A 13140-nucleotide genomic window follows, 5' to 3' on the forward strand; every position below is an offset into this window, starting at 1 on the left:
TACATCATGGGGATGGCAGAAATCCATGTTAACGATTGGTATTGCGACACGACCCGGGAGTTTGGACAGGAATAGAGTCTCAAAAAGTAAACAATAAGAATGGCCATCATCTAATACGAGCATCTCATTCATTAGATCAGATGGATCCCTGTCACTCAGGCCCTCCATATTTAAAAGCTCATGTCTGGTCAATTCCAGGAGAAATAGGCAGAACCTGGTTGAACTGCAGCCGTGGTGGCAGCAGCTGCAGTCGTTGTGTCCATGATCACTGGAGATTCAAGCTTCGGCTGAATCTTGCATTCGGGGGGTCACCGTTTCTGGTGGCAACTTCAGTACAGCTACTAAAGTCATATACATATCCACGTTAGTCAACACAAGACTGCTTTATTCAAACTTTACAGACTTCTTCTATATACCGCATTACTTGTCAGGGAAGATATTACAGCGGTGCTGAGGCAAGAGACTGGAGGTCTCATTGAGGGAGGCAGTGTGGGTAAAACTAAAAAATAAGAAGGGTGAGGTGACTATTATAGGGGTACATTATAGTCTGGCAAATGGGAAGGGAGAACTAGAAGAGCAAATGTGCACGGAATTAGCTGACATGTGCAGTAGGAATAGGGTGGTGTTGGTTGGGGATTTCAATTTTCATAACATCAATTGGGAAACACAGTCAGTGGGAGGGCAGGATGGCTTAGAGTTTGTACAATGTGTTCAGGACTGCTTTTTGCAGCAGTATGTGGAGATGGCCACTACAGGGGGGCAATGTTCGATATGCGGTTGGGGAATGAAATGGGATGGTTAACTGGGTAAGCAAATATGCAGATGATATGAAAATAGGGGGAGTGGTGGATGGTGAGGAAGGTTTTCTTAGATTACAGGATTTGGTTTGTTTGGAAAAGTGGACTGAAAGATGGCAGAAGGAATTTAATGTCGACAAGTGTGAGGTGCTGCATTCCAGAATAAATAACCAAAATAAGACATATGCAGTTAAGGGAAGGGCATCGAGGAATGCAGAGGAAGAGAGGGATCTTGGAGTTACGGTACAGAGTTCCTTGAAGGTAGATTGCCAGGTAGACAGGGTGGTTATGGCAAACTGGCCTTCATATATCATAGCATAAAGTACAGCTGGAAAATGATGCTGCGACTGTTGAAGGCATTGGTGAGGCCAGGTTTGGAGTATTCTGTTCAGTTCTGGTCTCATTTGTCAAAGGAAGGATAGAGATAGGTGGAGAGAGTGCAGAGAAGATTTACAAAAATGTTTCTTGGCTTACAACATCTAGAATCCAGAGAAAGATAAAGGAGACTGGAGGGCTCATCGAGAGAGGCAGTGTGGTTAAAATGAAAAAATAAGAAGGATGAGGGTACTATTATTGGGGTATATTATAGGCTGCCAAATGAGACATGGTGAGACATTATTAAGACTTTGCTATCGATCCATGGAACCAGCAGGTTTAAATTAAGCCCTGTGAATGTCCTGCACCTACCCGCAGAAGACACCACAGATCAACGTGACGTTCCTCGGCATGCAGCACCGTGCACGTGTGGTCCATTAAATGGGTGAGTGCCCAGTGGTCTGTTTTATGGTATTGCGCGACATCGGAGAACCGCGTCACCGACGGTTCACAACGTGGGCTGTGTGCCCGCTTTGCCCTCTACATATATTTATTTAGATTATTCATTTGGTCATTACATGCTGCATATTGTGTGCTTTTGTGCAGGCACCATGGTAGTTTTGTCGGGTTGTAGATGTACAACCCAGTGCATCACTCCATGGATTCACAGAACATTACAGCGCCGATACAGGTCCTTCAGCTTTTCTAGTCTGTGCCAAACTCTTATTCTGCCTTGTCCCACTTACCAGCATCCAGTCCATCACCCTCCATCTCCCTCGTATCTCTGAACTTGTCGAAACTCTTCATTGCTAACACTGAGCTCACATTTCCTCATGCAGCTGGCAGCTTGTTCCACTTTCCCACCACCTTGTGTGGAGAAGCTCCCCCTCATGTTTCCACTAAACTTTTCCCCTTTCATCCTTCGCGCATGTATTAAGGATTTCTACAAGAGGCAGAGTCTCAAGAAAACAACCTCTATCCTCAAGGACCCTCGCCACCCAGACCAGGCCTTCTTCACACTGTGATCACCAGGGAAACAGGTCCAGGAGCATGAAGACGAACACCCAATGGTACAAACACAGCTTCTCCCCATCTGCCATCAGATTTTTGAATGGACAAGGAACCACAGTCACTCCCTCACTTGCTCTTCATTTTGCACAAATGGATTTCTTTTTTTAAAATGTAATTTAGTACAATATTTGCACCTGTATTGTTGCCACAAAAGGACAAATTTTCTGAAATGTTCATCACAATAAATTTTTTATTCTGTACACTGCGCGTACATCAGAAAACAATCATAGCTCAAAAAACAATTTCAAAAGATGAATTCACTATTTCCATGCACCCTCCCCTTTTATGTCTATTTTTCTAAATCCACACCTTGATCGAGACTTCTCCACTTAAACCCAACCCACATTTCTTCTCCCATTCAAAGTACTCAGTAATACACCAAGAAACTAAAATAAAATCTCAATGCTGGAAATACTCAGCAGGTCATCTACTGGAAAAATAATTGGAGATAAAACCTTCAGGTCGATAACCTTTCACTGGGATTCAGAAAGATGATCTACTGGAAAAATAATTGGAGATAAAACCTTCAGGTCGATAACCTTTCACTGGGATTCAGAAAGATGATCAAACAAACCTGATTCTCTTTGCTGAGAAAAAGAAGAGGGGAAATAACAAACTGAATACGTGGGATGAAAAACCCAAGCAGCAGAAATGGCAGTGGTGCTGGATGAGTGGAGTCGACTCGTTGATCAGCACATATATCTGGATGGAGGGGTAAAGGATAAACAAGACAAACATGATGCCGTCACAGTGAGGTACAAGACGACAGCTGCAGAGAATCTGAAATGAAGGAATGGTCAAAATACTTGTTTTTGGATCAATGTGACAAAATGTGATCTGACAAAAGAAAACAAAATTGTTTTGCCCTGCCAGAACTGTCTAGATCAGGGGGCACAATAAAATAGTCCAGAAGCCAACATTATGAAATTGAACAGAGAAGTTATACAAATCGGCAGCAAGAGATTAAACACAGTTACATAATTCCATGAAAGTGGTGTCACAGGAAGACAGGGTTCTAAAGACAGCATTTGTCACCTTGGTCTTCATTAATTAACATATTGAAAATAAGAGTTGGGAAGTTATGGTGAGGTGGTATAAGATGTTGGTGAGGCCACATTTGGAGTTTTGTGTGCAGTTCTGGTCACCTAGCTACTGGAAGGGTATTAGTAAGATTGAAAGAGTGCAGAGAACATTTACGAAGACACTGCCAGGTCTTCAGGAGTTGAGCTACGGGAAAGGTTGAACAGGTTGGGACTTTATTCCTTGGAGTGTCGAAAAATGAGTAAGAGATTGATTAAAGTGGCACATGAATGGGAAAAAAGGCTGAGAAAGACTGCAGTGGACCCAAATGTGAAGGAAATATTTTGCTTGAGAAAAATTGTCATTGGCCCATTTCCTCTGGAGTTATGAAACCATGCACAGAACAAGTCAATGAGGTACGATTAAAACAGTGGTTTTCAAACTTTTCAAACTTTCTTTCCACTCACCTCCCACTTTAAGTAATCCCTTACTAACAGAGCATAAGGATTAAGTAAAATATGATCCTGGGGGTGGGGGTGGGGTGGTGGAGGAGTTTGAAAATCACTGCTCTAGATGAAAAGGTTTCTCCATCTCTGTTTTAAGCAGACATCCTTTTATTCTGAGGTTGTGCCCACTGATCCTAAACTCTCGCAGGACTGGCAAAATCCTCTCTATCCAGCCCTTTCACTATTCATCAGATTTCAATGAGGTCCTGCCTCATTCTTCTAAACTCAGGTGAGTACAGGCCCAGAACCATCAAATGCTCCTCAAACATTATTCCTCTCATCCCCAGGATCATTCTTGTAAACCACCTCTGGAACATCACATCCTCTCTTAGAAATGGGGCCTACAATTGCTCACAACACTTACGAGATGAGGACAACCAGAAGGTGGTCACGGGAGGGGAAGCCAGCTGCAGGGCTGCCTCGAGTCCCTGGATTGGATCGTGTTCAAGAACTCACCTGAGGAACTGAATGACTGTACCAGGACCATAGCGAACTTTATCAAAACAGCTGTGGACAAGGGTGTCCCCACCAAATTGTTCAGGGAGTTTTCTCAACCAGAAATCCTGGATGAACAACAATATCCAGAAATTGCTGAGAGCCAAATCACAGTTTGGAGATACAGATACACAAGGAGCCAATACGAACCATGGAAAGCCATCTCGCAGGTAGTGGAGATTCAGCATGAGAATGGAAACAACAAAGGATACCCATCAGCTGTGACAGGGGCCTAAATGACATAAAGTGCTGCAAAAACAAATCTGGTGCAGTGGGAGATGGCAAAGCCTCACTCCACATGAACTCAATGCCTTCTACACCTGATATGACCACTAGTACAGGGAAGAACCGTCGCAAATCCACCCTCCCCCACTACATCTCTTGATGATCCGCTGCGATCAGTAACCAAAGATGACAACATGGGCTGCCTTCAGGACAGTGAATCAAAGGAAAGGATCAAGCCTGGATGGAGAACCCAGCAGAGGACTGATAACCTGTGTTGAACAACTGGCCATGGATATCTTCAACATCTCACTCTGACAGGGAGTGGCACCCACCTGTTTCAAACAGGCATCAAACATACCAGTTCCAAAGAGTGGGGTAACCTGCCTAAATGATGATTAACGAGTGACACTCACATCCAGTGATGAGGTGGATTAGGGGCTGGTGTTCAAGTACATCAGCTCCTGTCCGAGGGGCGACATGGATCGATTCCAATTTACCAGACCTACGGTAGATGCCATCTTCACTGGCTCTGCCAAAACCCTGAAACACCCAGACGACAAAGGTGCATCCATCAGAATGCTCTTTATTGACTAGAGTCTGGCATTCCATACCATCCTCCCATCAAAGCTGATGAGCAAACTCCAAAGTCCTGGGACTCCATAACATACTGTGCAATTGGATCCAGAATTTCTTCACCTCCAGACCCCAATTAGTGTGGATTGGCAAGAACCACTCTTCCAAAATCTCCATTGGCTCCCAAACACCAGAGGGTTGCCTATTTCACCCCTGCTCGACTCGCTTTACATCTACAGCTGCATGGCTTGGTATGACGACACCATCTACAAATTCACTGACGATAGCACAGTCATGAGCTGCATGAGGAGGGCAATGAGTCAGCATTCAGGAGGGAGATTGAAAGCAGGGTTCAATCATGGACCAACAACAACCTCGCACTCAATGCCACCAAAACCAAGGAGCTGTAGGAAGTAAAAGAGATGGACATTGCCTGAACTGGAATGGTTTTGGTTTTGATACACACACACACACACACACACACACACACACACACACACACACACACACACACACACACACACACGCGCGCGCGCGCGCACACACACACACATATATTTGTGCAGAGTGGAGTTAGAGTGAAGTAAAAAGTGTTGTTATTAATCTTTACCAATGAAAATTATTGTTTGAAGATGCCATTGTCCTGTGAATTATCATGGACCATTTTGTGCGAATATTAATCTTTACAGTTACAATAGTCTATATATATTATCAAGTTATTTTGTGGGTTGGATTCAGGGTCACACACACAATTCTTTGAGATGCCAGAAGGCAAGCCATGTACGGAGATGAAACGTCTGCTCATTCAGCATCTGAAACCGAAAGAGGAAAACCTTCATGATGGTCCTTGAGATAGTGGAGTGTTTGCTTTATTAAAAACGGAAGAATTTGTGTCGTCAGGAAAGACTGGTGATCAAATCGAGAGACCATCTGTTGATTATCTGTGTTCTTAAAATTGAAACTAAGTCAATAGAGTGCTGAGAGATGGTAGCTGTTCGAATAAGCGAGTTCTTGATTCAAGTACCTGCACAGACAGGCTGGAGTCCATTGGCTCATGATTCATACTTTTGAAGAGGCTTAACGGACTTTAAAGGCAGAAATGATGGCACGTGTCATGGGATAAGCCATTCTGGAGAAACATTACAAATGAGAGGCAGAAGTTGTTGTCCATGCTGTGGGGAAGAGAGGATTGAAGATACAGTCGTCAGAGAAGGTACAGTTACATCGTCTTATCCTTTTGCCTGCAGTAACAAGTAGATTTTAAGGAGGAAGACCATTTCTAACCGTCTCTTTGAGATCAAGAGAGCAGCCTCGTTGTGACCATGGAAATGGCCACTTTTGATGAATAAAGCCAAAGTAATCTTGCATTTGCAAAATAACCATTTTTAAATGGTGACTTAGTTCAGCCCTTGACTGGGTTGATGAAATCTTGGTGGAAGAAAATGGCCACTCCACTGTCTCTTTGAAAAGAGAACAGATTCATCATGTGGAACAGATTCTGAAACCTCCCTGCAAGAGAGGAAAATAAACTCTCGCAGAGTAAGTTTCAGAGCAATGTTTCTTCATCCAAGAAATTCAGACGAGTTTGAAAGAGGACAGATGACGAGGTTTTCAAATCCTTCAGTTGCTTTTCCCACAATTTAAATAAATCGACAGGGTGTCCAATGACTTAAGTCCAGATACAACCCTTCACCAATTGAGCTCTTCCAGCTCCGTTGGGTTCAACCAGCGAAAGATGAGGGGGTAAAGCCACAGGGTTAGAGAGAGTCAGCAGGTCAAACAGACATAGAGCAAAGAGAAAGAGACATCAAACACATTGTGGGTTTGTCCCTTCATCAAGGAAAGATGAGGAAGAGAAGGTCAGAAATGGGACCATTACATTGTGGGGGTGGAGGGCAGGAGGAAGCCACCACACAGAGAGGGGACTTGGGCACCTGGGGCAAACAGAGGGGTTCCCTCCCCCTGCCCTTCTTCCTCTGCCCATCCTCCCCTGACCGTCCTCCCCTGCCCGTCCCCCGCTGCCCGTCCCCCCTGCCCTTCCCCCTGCCCTTCCCCCTGCCCTTCCCCCTGCCCTCCTCCACCTGCCTTCCTCCCCCGCCCTCCTCCCCACCCTCCTCCCCCTGACCTCCTCCCCCTGCCCTCCTCCCACTGCCCTCCTCCCCCTGCCCTTCTTCCCCTCCCCTCCTTTCCCCTCCCCTCACCCTCCTTGCCCAGCCTCCTCCTCGCCCTCCAACTCCCCCTTCACCCTCCCCTGGCCCCGTCCCTCCCCTCCTTGACTTGCCCCGCCCCCTCCGGGCTCCCGCCCCTCCCATCCCCCTCCCTCTCCCTCATCCCCCTCCCCTCCCCCTGCACCGACTCCTCGGCTCCACCCAAACACCGCGCCGATACCGGCCACTCCCGGGTGGGGCCCGGTGGACTGCGGGTCGCCCGCTTTCCCTGGACCGGGCGGCTGAGGAATGTCCCGGCGCTGCCGCCAACTTCTTCCCTTTAGGCACATGGCGACGGACCCCGAGCAGACGACGCCGCCACCAACGTCCCGCCTCCTCACAGCAAGAGCCACTCAGCCCGCGAATCCGCCCATCAATCCAACCCGAATTCAGCATCCAATCGAATAACGGCCTCACCGAATCAACCCATTGGCTCGCGCAACTGAAGCAACCAATCAGAGAGCGAGTGAACACACAGGTGAACCCAATCAGCATCGCAAGACAGAAAACAGAGGCAGTGGAATGAGTAGGAGACCCTTCGGCCCTTCCACTTTTAACTACCCCAACAACTCAATCAAATCCTTGGGAAACACAGGATCAATTTGTCTTGGCTCCAGGATTCCTCTGATCTCAAGAAATACATTCTACCCCAACTGCAAGGGAGACTATTTATTATCAAACTTTCCTTTATATTTATTACTGCTTCCAATTTAATGGAGGACACAAGTGGTTGTGTCAGCCAGCTGGACCACCTCGGGGAACCTCATGGAGCAGGCAATCATGGTGAGAAGGTAACTCGTCCCGCGGGAGGCCGGTAGTGACCCTACAATGTCATTGTAGATGTAACTGAACCTATGTGGTGCTGGCTCGAATGTCTGGCATGGTGCCTTCACGTATGTCTGCATTTTGGTCATCTGGCAGAGTGTGCAGGCCTTGGCCCACTGACAACCTGTTTCTGGAGGCTCAGCAAGACCAACCGATTGACCACCATTTTGACAGTACTGATGGCCGGGTGCGTCAGGTTGTGCACCTCATCATAAAACTGCCATCTCCATGCTGTCGGCACGATGAGGTGGGGTTTGCCATTGGAATGTCGCAGAGGAGCGTCTACTTACCAGGGTCGATGTTAACATCCTCCAGCCTGAGCCTGGACACTGCTGTCTTGCTTGCAAGGATCTCAGGGTCATCCTGCTGTCCCCTGCCGAGGGCTAAGTAGTCCATTCACTGGGACAGGGCCTGGATAGACTTGATTGCGGGGATGGGGCAGTGCGTCACCCACGATGTGTTGAATGTCTGTAGTGAACTCAGACTCATAGGAGAGGAGTCGCTGCTGCTTGGCCGACCACAGGTCCAACACTTTATGGAAGGCAAAAGTTAATGGCTTCTGGTCCATGAAGACACTGAATTGTCTACCTTCCAAAAATACCTTAAGTGCCTGACTGCCAGGTACAGCACCAATTGCTCTCAGTCAAAGACGCTGTATTTGAGTTCAGGTGGCCAGAGGTGTCTGCTAAAGAAGGACAGGGGCTGCCATTCCCCTTCGATGAATTGCTCCAGTGCGCCCCCTACTGCTGTGCTGGAAGCATCTACTGTGAGAGTGGTGGGTGTCTCTGGCCTGGCGTGTACCACAAGGGTTGTGTTGGCCAGTGCGTCCTTGGCCTTCTGGAACGCCTCCAAATCCTCATTGTCCCAGGTAATGTCTTTACCTTTCTCCGCATGATGTGGGCCACGGGTTGCGTGGCAAGATGGCGTAAGGATCAGACGTGCCTTCCAGTTCTCTCCTGACTCTATCTTAATGTTTTGTCTAGAAATGCCCGTTAAAATTCTTTAAAAGTATAGATAACTTCAGTGCTGTTAAATTAACTTATGATGGTACAATTGGTGGAAAAGAGCAAAAAAAAAGACAACAGATTATCAAAAAACTACATTTTCCAAAAGTTCAAGTTTTGGAGCCTACCTACAGGAAAGACATCGAGACTCAGCCTGAAATGGATCCCAGGAGAAAGGTACAGCTTTCGGATGTAGAAATCAATGTTACATCGGTAGAGCCCTCTAAAGAGGGCGCCAAACAGCCTTTAGAACAAAGAGTTACTCAGGTTCGCACATGTGCAGTAGCATCTGATGGCAATGTTATGAATGAACCACTTGTAGTAACATCAGTTGAAGTACCGGCTGGGGAAAGGCATTTGTCAACTGTAGCGGTGGCACTGCAAACTGCACCTTTTGAGATAAAAGAACCTATACAACTTGATGGACTGGGGAAAACCCTGGCCAGCGTCCTCCAGTCATTGCTGGAGAGGCTGTGGCTGGGGGTTCCACACGCAGCTATACTACAAGGAAGGCAAACAGAATGAAGGAAGCAACAGAAGACCCTTTGGTTATTCAGAAGAAGCAGGAATCTGTTGAGCCAGAATCTCTTCCAATTGAAAAGATTCTTGTGAATCTTGAATCTAAATTATCTTATACAATGCAGGGATTATCCAAGATTATGACTGAACTTGGTACTAGGTTTAATACTTTGTGGTGAAAATACATTCTCAACAGATGGCTGAGTTTGGAGCTTTTAAGCTTGAATTGAGAGATAATTTTAATTCGTGTGAAGAAGATATAGACGAAATACGAGATCATGTTTCAGATGTGACCAAAATGGTCAAAGACTTACAAACTCAAAATAAAGATTTGGTGAAAAAGATTGATTATTTGGAAAACCAATCCAGACGGAACAATATAAAGATTATTGGTTTGCCGGAAGGTATGGAGGGACCAGACCCAAGAAAATTTATTACTGAATGGATTCCGCAGGTGCTGGGTCAAGAACATTTCCCGGAAGGTATAATACTGGAACGTGCTCACAGAGCCTTGCGTAGAAGACCTATTTCAGGTCAAAGTCAAGACCTGTTTTGGTTCGTTGCTTGAATTATTACGACAGAGAAATAATTTTACGAGTGGCTATTAGAAATGCACAACAGAGAAACTCACCCTTGATGATTCAAAATAATCGAGCTTTCTTCTATGCGGATTTGAGTCAAGAGGTTATGTTCCAATGACGGGAATTCAATTCTGCTAAAGAGTTGTTGTGGAAGAAAGGTTATAAGGCAACCTTTAGATATCCAGCTGTTTTGAAGGTTTTTCAAGATGGTTGCCAACCAAAGTTCTTTGATTCTCCAAAGGAAGCTATAGCATTTGCTCAAGAGCTGCCAATTACTCGGTTTCAACGGAGACGTAGTCCGCCGCGAACTCTAAGTAGACAAGAGATGGAAGAAAAGAGCCGTGCTCCAAGAAGGAATGGTTGTAATGGTGACTCGGCAGTTGGAGCTGATTAAAAGAAGAGTTGTCCTTTTTTTTATAATGTTTTTTTTTAAAAAAGGAATATTAAATAATGATGATGTTAGTTTAAGATGAAGTGAGAGTTGGGGGAGAGAACTGGATGGGCACTATTTCCTGAAAGTCATCTGCTACGTGTGAGTTATCTCACACCCATTTTTTTTGGGAGTTACCGCATTGCGTGGTTTAGACGGGAGGGGGTATTTTTAACCTCCTACCTGTTTTTTTTTTCCTTTTTTGTATTATTAGATTAAAGAGTTAAGGGTTTTCTTTTGTGTTTATAAAAAAAAGCATAAGAAAGTATTTGATTGTTTAAAAAACTAAAAATTCATGTGGTTTTTTTTGTAAAGTTTATTCAGTAGATAAGGAATATTTGAAATTTAAATGTGAATGGGATAGATAAGTTTTTTAAAAATATTTTTTCTTTAACTTTAAGGTGAAAGGAGTGGTAATTCTGGTGTATATTATTTTGCTATTTTAGTTATAGAACGAAGGGAATAATGGTGAAAGTTATAAAATGAGGCTTGAATTTTGTTTGTGGCTTATGCTCTATTTGTTGAAGATATAGATTTCGTTGTAGATGTATTTTTATTATTTGGATATCTGAATTTTAACATAATGATTGGGGATATTTAAATGTGGTATTGGAGCTTTTATTGGGTAATTATTCAAGGTTATCTTTGTGAGGTTTTTCAGTTGGTTGTTTTTCCAGACTCTTTTGTGTAGTCTTCCAAAGGCGCTATTTGCCTTGGCGAGTCTGTTGTCTATCTCATTGTCGATCTTTGCATCTGATGAAATGGTGCAGCCGAGATAGGTAAACTGGTTGACCGTTTTGAGTTTTGTGTGCCCGATGGAGATGTGGGGGGGCTGGTAGTCATGGTGGGGAGCTGGCTGATGGAGGACCTCAGTTTTCTTCAGGCTGACTTCCAGGCCAAACATTTTGGCAGTTTCCGCAAAGCAGGACGTCAAGCGCTGAAGAGCTGGCTCTGAATGGGCAACTAAAGCGGCATCATCTGCAAAGAGTAGTTCACGGACAAGTTTCTCTTGTGTCTTGGTGTGAGCTTGCAGGCACCTCAGATTGAAGAGACTGCCATCCGTGCGGTACCGGATGTAAACAGCGTCTTCATTGTTGGGGTATACAGAGCCGTTGTCATACCCACACTCCTGTTCGGCTCCGAATCATGGGTCCTCTACCGGCACCACCTACGGCTCCTAGAACGCTTCCACCAGCGTTGTCTCCGCTCCATCCTCAACATCCATTGGAGCGCTCACACCCCTAACGTCGAGGTACTCGAGATGGCAGAGGTCGACAGCATCGAGTCCACGCTGCTGAAGATCCAGCTGCGCTGGATGGGTCACGTCTCCAGAATGGAGGACCATCGCCTTCCCAAGATCGTATTATATGGCGAGCTCTCCACTGGCCACCGTGACAGAGGTGCACCAAAGAAAAGGTACAAGGACTGCCTAAAGAAATCTCTTGGTGCCTGCCACATTGACCACCGCCAGTGGGCTGATAACGCCTCAAACCGTGCATCTTGGCGCCTCACAGTTTGGCGGGCAGCAGCCTCCTTTGAAGAAGACCGCAGAGCCCACCTCACTGACAAAAGGCAAAGGAGGAAAAACCCAACACCCAACCCCAACCAACCAATTTTCCCTTGCAACCGCTGCAATCGTGTCTGCCTGTCCCGCATCGGACTGGTCAGCCACAAACGAGCCTGCAGCTGACGTGGACTTTTTACCCCCTCCATAAATCTTCGTCCGCGAAGCCAAGCCAAAGACGATTCAAGGTTAAAAGGGAAAAATGGTGGAAGAGTACCAAATTTGAATTGTACAATGTTTAATGAGGTTGGAATTTTGTTTTAAGATGGCAGTTTATGTGACTAATATGATGATAGATGTGAAGTTAGTTGATATTTGGTGAAGGTTTATCTCTATAGAGAAAGTTTTTTTTTTCATCTTTTTTTTCTCATGCTACAATTTTTTTTAAAGAATTGATTATTGTTTAAGAATTTTTGATAGACAATGTTACTAATTTTACTAATTTTTTATATTAAGTTTGAGTTAATTATATGTTTCATCTTAACTCTGTTAAATATATGCATTTAAGTTTGATTTAAATATGTTTTTTAAGTCTGATATCTTAGTATTAATTACTTTTCATTTTGTTAGTATTTTAATCGGTTATGTTTTTGTTTTTTTTTGTAAGTGGGTTTTTTTCTCACATATATTATTAACTTTATTAATTCTTCACTCTTTATTTTGGGGGGAAGGGGGGGTTGGACTAATTTGAGTTGGGTTATTAATGTGTAATAATTATTGGGGAGGGTATAGTTTATTTAGATTACTGATACTGTATTGAAATTTTATTATTTTGTTCTTAATTTTTTAAATGTAATTCTATATGTTATTCATGTTATAAAATCTTAAATAAAGTTTAAAAACAAAAAAATGATGTTGGCCACTACCGGTATGAATCGGTGATAAAAATTAATCGTACCAGCGAATTCTTGCAGCCCCTTCATTATGTGGGGTTTGAGGAAGCACTTAACAAACTCTACCTTTTCAAGCAGGGTTTAGTTCTGTGCCTGTTGATTTGACCCCCAAGGA

This window comes from Narcine bancroftii, chromosome 11, assembly GCF_036971445.1.
Source record: "Narcine bancroftii isolate sNarBan1 chromosome 11, sNarBan1.hap1, whole genome shotgun sequence".
NCBI classification, from domain to species: Eukaryota; Metazoa; Chordata; class Chondrichthyes; order Torpediniformes; family Narcinidae; genus Narcine; species Narcine bancroftii.